At 42.2% G+C, this 7,170-nt stretch overlaps 1 pseudogene; it reads left to right on the top strand.

Moving 5' to 3' along the window:
* Positions 1-3,728: 3,728 nt before the first annotated feature.
* LOC102818811 overlaps positions 3,729-7,170 on the top strand; it is a 7,978-nt pseudogene continuing 4,536 nt past the window's right edge.

Genomic DNA, 7,170 nt, shown 5'->3' with positions numbered 1-7,170 from the left:
GTTGTTGTTGTTAGGTGTCATCGAGTCGGTACCGACCCATAGCGATCTATGCACAGCAGAACGAAACACTGCCCGATCCTTGGCCAACCTCACTACTGTTGCCACGCTTGATTCCATCGATGCTGACACTTGGCTAATCCATCTCATTGGTGGTCTTCCTCTTTTTCTCTGACCCTCCACCTTACCAAATATGATATCCTTCTCCAGAGACTGCTCCCTCCTGACAATATGTCCCAAGTATGAGAGACAAAGTTTGGCCTCTAAGGAGCACTCTGGCTGCACTTCTTCCAAAATGGATCTATTGGGTCTTTTGGCAGCCCATGGCACTTTCAATATTCTCCTCCATGCAGTGAGGATATATATATATATGAATTGATTTTTGTAGCCAAAAAACCCAAAAATCAAACCAAAAATCAAATCCGTGGAGTCTATTTCCACACATACCCATCCTCTATAACAGAGTAGAACTGCCCCATGGGTGTCTCTGAAATTGTACTCTTTACTGAAGCTGACTGCCATGCCTTTCTCCTGGTGGGTTCAAACTGCCCACCTGTCAGTTAGCAAGTGAGTGTTTAACCACCGCACCACCAGAGCTCCTGAACACATTGTAGGAGAGAAAAAAGAGGTATTCTGTTTCTTTTAACTCACCACTTTTGAAACATCACTAATACTCCAGTCCCTTAGAAACCAGCTAGGATGACCAAGCCTCCACTTTGTTCAGAAGTTTCCCTATTTCTACACTAAAAGTCTTTCCTTCTGGAAATCCTTCAGTTTGCAGGAAACAAAGATGACCCATTACTTTAACTGGGGTAAGCCTTAAGGATAATGTTATTTTAAAGTTAAGTTAGAGATTTATCTACTTCTACAACCTAACATTACTTTAACATGAACAATGCCCATTTATTTTATTTTTAAGAAAAGTGTTTCAGCCAAAATATAAATAAGGCGATCACTTCAGAATCTTGTTTTGTTGAGAAACGTTTAGAAAGTGGCTAGTAGAAAGTTTGCTGTTGCTGTTGTTGTTGTCATTGTGGCGTGCTGTGGAGTTGGTTCTGACTCATAGCAAATCTGTATAGAGTTTCCGAGGAGCAGCTGGTGAGCTTGAACAGCCAACCGTGCAGTTCAAACTGACATTGCAGTCCAGCACCTTAATCCACAGCACCACACTCAAAGAACTGGCTATCTGCTCTGTTTACATGTTTTATGTGAGTTGAGAAATTTATTCCATGTGACAGTTTTCCCTAGCAATGGCAAAGATTTCGAGACTTTAAGGTAGAGGAAGGATGTGCTGAAGGCTTTTTATACTGCTAATCACTCCTTGGAAATCATACACATGATCGCTGTAAGTTGGATGGCACTTACCACAACTATCACAATAAGGGAAAAGGTTCTGATCCCAGATCTATTACTGTTTGTGTGACTTTGGACAAATTACCTAATTTTTTTTTTTTAGAAACTCAATTTCCTTTTTAAAATTTGAAGAGAAACAGGATAAATGGATCTTGCAATAATTTCTAAACGGAACAGTTATGATTTAATAGGAACATGTCATTCAGGGAGTGCTGGTGTGGTTCTGTAGTATAAGCACTAGACTGCTAGCCTCAAGGTTGGTGGTTCAAACCCATCTGCTGCTCCTCAAACACAGGGTCACTATGAGTCTGAATCCACTCCACGACACTAACACCAGCTACAATATCTCATTCAGGGGTTCAAAGTGCTTCTCTTTTTTTTTGTCAGTGTAGGTTAAACACTGTACTGCTAACCTCGTGGTTGTTGATCCAAATCCACCAGCGGCTCCGCGGGTTTCTGCTCCCATAAAGATTTACAGCCTCGAACCCTATGTTAAGTGCCTTTAAGTCAGTTCCGACTCATCGCGACCCTATCTGGGGGTCAGTTCCAAGGAGGGGCTGCTGAGCTTGAACCTCCAACTTTGAGGTTCAAACCGAGTTTTCCGGTCGGTCGAGGGTTTACCCTACGCTGACCTACAGGATTGCTGAGGGAGATTACTGAGTCGTGACGTGCATATGCGATACTATTATGGGGATGTGATGCCATCTAGTGGACGTTTGTATTGATTGCATACATGAATTCCTTACGAAAATTTCTGATGGATTTTAATACTGTTGATACTTTCTCCCAAAACAACGGACATATTTGTTTAGCATCTTGAAGCTTAAGGATAAGATGTTTTATCCTTGAAATTGCTTCTATTGATTGACCCTATAAGTGATCACACACCACACCCTCGTTTATAAAAACGTTTCATCCTAACAGCAATGACGTATCCATTTCATGAATTCATTACGTTTAAAGGAACCCCTGGGTGGCATAAATTGTTAAGTGCTCGACTACTTGAAAGCACCCAGAGGTACCTCAGAAGAGAGGCCTGGTAATAATTTTATGAACGATCACAACCTTGAAGGCCCCCTGGAGCATCTCTGCTTTGTACACGTGGGGTCGCCATGATTCAGAGTTACCATGGCAGCAGCTAACAGCAATGATATTTAAAGCTAATTAGTTCTAAAACATTGGAAGCAGTCTATTTCTATGGATGGCATATCTAAAGTGATTTCCCACCCCCTCACTAGTCCTGGGGGAGTCCTGGTGTGGCGCTGTGGGTTAATATGCGCTGCAAAGCCGTTTGAACTGAAGGTCGGCGGCTCAAGCTCACCAGCTGCTGCTGGGAAACCCTATACAGGGTGGCTGTGTGTCGGAATCGACTCGACGGCACTTCACAACAACAACAAACTAGTCCTGGAAGGAGCTCTGGTAGCGTAGTGCTTATGAATCGGGCTGCGAACTGCAAGGTCAGCACTTCGAAACTCCGAGCTGTTCCTCGGGAGAAAGATGAGGCTTTCTGCTCCCAAAAGATTTACAGCCTCGGAAACCCTGTACAGGGTCGCTATGAGTCAGAACCGACTTGGTGACACTTTAAGAACAACAAGGCTTAAAAAAATACATTGTTCAATACCACTCACACATATTCCATTGTATAAAGAGCTCTCTAACATAACACTTAACTGGTTGTTCTTAATGCCGTCAATCCATTCTGACACATAATGACCCTGTACTTTAGCCACTCATAGTTACTATTTGTTGTGTCCATTAATGTCCAATGTGGCCAATGAAAAGCTAATTAGCTTTTACCATTAGATATGTTGTTGTTAAGTGCTGTCGAGTCAGTTCCGACTCATAGTTACCCTGTATAGGGTTTCTGAGGAGTGGCTAGTGAGATTGAACCACTGACCTTGAGGTAGAATGCTTATCTTACAGTACCACACCAGGAATCTACCACTCAATATAATACTCATATAAAAAGAAGTATCTTGGATTTTTTTTAGCAATATAAAATCTTTCCCTCTCCATTTAGTAGTATTCAATCTGTTTCCCTTGATATACAAATTAATACCCCAACTACACAGTTGCTCACTTAGTCTGTTTGCATGTGGAATCTAAAACAACCAGGCATGTTAATTGATGTTTGCATTTCAAGTGAAATACCTTATGTTTCTTTTTTAAAAAAAAATTAAAGTTTTTATTGTGAGGTTTACATGGGAGTACATCAGCTTTACACTCATCCTATCGTATTTTGTTTCATTACAATGATTACAATCCCCTCCATGCATCATCCAATAACCAAAGGATACACCACACAGGTCTGCCACCTGGCTGTTAGCACACAGCCCCTCTCCTTCCTCCACTGGTACACAGGTGAGGGTCTGGACGAGATGGAGTTCACCGAGGCTGAGAGCAACATGAACGACCTCGTCTCTGAGTACCAGCAGTACCAGGATGCCACTGCAGAAGAGGAGGATTTCGGTGAGCAGGCCAAAGAAGAGGCCTAAGACAGAAGCCATCACCTCAGGCTTCTCAGTTCCCTCAGCCTTCTTCCTCAGCTGCTCCTTTCCTCGCCCTCAGAATTTGCATTTTCTGCCTCTCTCTTTTTTTCCCCCTTCCGGTGAGAAGATTCTATAACAGTGCCTGACACATAGTCGGCACTCAATAAATATTTGTTGTTTGTTAAGTGTCTCCTCTCTTTTTCTACTCTTAAGATTCCACGCTTAAGATTCCTGCCACTCTGAGTAACCCTGTATTTCCCTCTGGTGCCCACTGCTTCCATCTGTCCAGTTAATATTTCCCTCTGTTTTCAAGATAATACTCCAGGAAGCTGGGTCTCCTCCAGATCTTGTTTAGAACCATGTGCTGTAAACCCAGATGACTACCAGCCTCAGACCAAAGTGTATGCCAGGGTAGTCATGAGAAAGGAAACCAGCGAACTCACAGCAGGTAGAAGTCACTAGAAGGAAAGAGCTGGAATTTCCCATTTTAGAGCAGTTTTAAGGAGAGGACTCAAGACTATTTCAGCCATCACCAGGCATTTCCTTGTTCCTGTCACTTTAGGGCTGGTACTAATAGTATTATCTCTATTTTTTGGTTTCCCTTGAAGCTGTCCTGAGCTCCCAGTTTCTTTTGGAGGAGTCTGCCTTGCTTGGTCAAGTGGGATCCTTACCTCCCCCACTTCGCCTCCCTCCCACATTTTATTCCTGTTCCACTTTAAATATTAAAAAATAACAGGCTTGACATGGCCATGTTTGTGTAGCTGCCTACAGGTTTGAATCGATTCCCCAGAAGAGCAGGACCAAGGCCTTATGACATTCCATTTCTTCCATTCACAATTACCTTTTAAATTTCTATCCTTGTTTTGTTTCTCACCCATTCTACTCTTTACATTTCTATTTGTGTTAAACTTTTTTTTTCTTACTGAAAAGATGACATTGCCCCAAGAATAAAAAAATAAACAGGAATAAAAAAAAAAAAGAAGTACAACCAGAGTGCTCCTTGGAAGCCAGGATGGCCAAACTTCATCTCTCTTACTTTGGACATGTTATCAAGAGGGACCAGCCACTGGAGAAGAATATCATGTTCGGTAAAGTAGAGGATGGTAGAAAAAGAGGAAGATCCCAACGAGATGGATTGGCACAGTGATGGCTGCGATGGGCTCAGGTGTAGCAAAGCTTGTGAGGTTGGCCCAGAACCTGGCAGTATTTCATTCATTCTATTATGCATAGGGTCGCTATGAGTCAGTACCAACTCAATGGCACCTAACAACAGCAACAACAACATAGGACCGAGTATAACTGCTTCATAGGGTTTTCAAGGCTGTAAATCTTTTATGGAAGTGGCCAGCTTCATCTTTCTCCCATGGACTGCCTAGTGGGTTTGAGTTGCCAACCTTGTGGTTAGCAGCTCAACACTTTACCCACTGCACCACTGTGTTCTATAAATGATACATATGAGGGGACTTCAAAAAGTTCATGCAAAAATGGAAGTAAATGATGATGAAAAATTTCCACAAACATTTTGAAGCCTTTCATACCGCATTTCATACCACACATATACTTATTCCTTGCTCCTCAGAACAGTGTATTCAGGTTGTTAGCAGATTGGCGTCATGCACCGGTCATTCAGTTAGAGAAAATAATTGGATCTTAATGGAGATTTGTTATCGTATAGCTTTCTGCCTCCTCACTGAAGCTGTAATGAGATGTTCACTAAACAATCCCATTATTTTACAAGGTTAATTGCTTCTGGGTAGTCAGGTACTGGAGAAGATAAAGGTGTCTTAAATAAGTTATTTAAACTCTCAGTCCTACTGCTTCTGCCATACAGTTGGCCATTGCTTAACCCATACCTATGGCATCGTTGAGAGTTGGTTATGACAAATTGACTCTAAGGGAAACCAAAATCCTGCTCCAGATACCTTTATCTTCTCCCACACCTGATCACCCAGAAGCAATTAGGCACTCTCCATCCTTTTGTTATTGTGAATAGTGCTGTGATGAACATTGGTTTGCATATATCTAGCAAGTTGTTGTTGTTGTTGTCAGATGTCATTGAGTCAGAACCAACTCATAGCGACCCCATGCACAGCAGAACGAAACAATGACCGATCCTGGGCCAACCTCACTACCGCTGCCACACTTGACGCCATCAATGATGCCACCTGGCTGATCCATCTCGTTGGTGGTCTTCCTCTCTTTCTCTGACCCTCCATCTTACCCATAATGACATCCTTCTCTAGTAACTGTTCCCTCCTGACAATATGTCCAAAGTATGAGAGATGAAGTTTAGCCATCTTGACCTCCAAGGAGAACTCTGGCTGCACCGATTCCAAAACAGATCTATTGGTTCTTTTGGCAGTCCATGGCACTTTTAGTATTCTCCTCCAACACCATAATTCAAAAGCATCAATTCTTCTACGATCTTCCTTATTCACTGTCCAGCTTTTGCATCCATATGAGGTTATTGAAACTACCATTGCTTGGGTCAGATGCACTTTAGTCCTCAAGCTGACATCCTTGCTCTTCAACACTTTAAAAAGTTTCTGTGCAGAAGATTTGCCCAATGCAATTGTGTAGTGGTTACGAATCAGGCTGCGAACTGCAAGATCAGCAGTTCAAAACAACCAGTTGTTCCATGGAAGAAAGATGTTCCGTGGAAGAAAGATTTACAGCCTCAGAAACCCTGTACAGGGTTGCTATGAGTCAGAACCGACTCCACGGCACACAGCCACCAGTCATGTCCTGGCTCTTATATCTTATGAATATGTATCAATATCTTATGAATATATATATTGCTGAGTCATGCTGTTATTCTATTTCTAACTTTCTGAGGAAGTGCCACACCTTATTTCACAGTGGTTGAATCACTTTACAGACTCACCAGCAATGTAGGAGCGTCCCAGTCTCTCTATACCCTCAGCAGCACTTGTAGTTTTCTGGTTTTTTGAACTTTGCTATTAATCCTGGTGTTAGATGGTATCTCATTGTTGTTTTGTGGCCCTGTGGCTTAATGCACTCTACTGCAAAGTTGGTTTTAACAGCAAGGTCAGCATTTGGAGCTCAGCAGTCACTCCTCACAAACCCTATACAAGGTCACCATGAGTTGGAACTGACTTGATGGCACTTAACAACAACAACAGTTAATGATTGTGAACATTTCTTCATTTGTTTGTTGTCTGCCTTAAATTTTCTTTGATTAAGTGTCTGTTCTTGTCCACAGCTCTTATTTCTTGAGGCTATATACCAAGTGTAGAGATGCTAAAGTAAATGGAAGAAATGAGGATGTCCAAGAGCTGAACAGAAAATTTCAAAGATAAGCTCGGGAAGA

Source organism: Chrysochloris asiatica, unplaced genomic scaffold, assembly GCF_000296735.1.
Source record: "Chrysochloris asiatica unplaced genomic scaffold, ChrAsi1.0 scaffold00138, whole genome shotgun sequence".
NCBI classification, from domain to species: Eukaryota; Metazoa; Chordata; class Mammalia; order Afrosoricida; family Chrysochloridae; genus Chrysochloris; species Chrysochloris asiatica.
The sequence above is the reverse complement of the archived record's forward strand: the minus strand, read 5'-3'. Positions and strand labels throughout refer to the sequence as shown.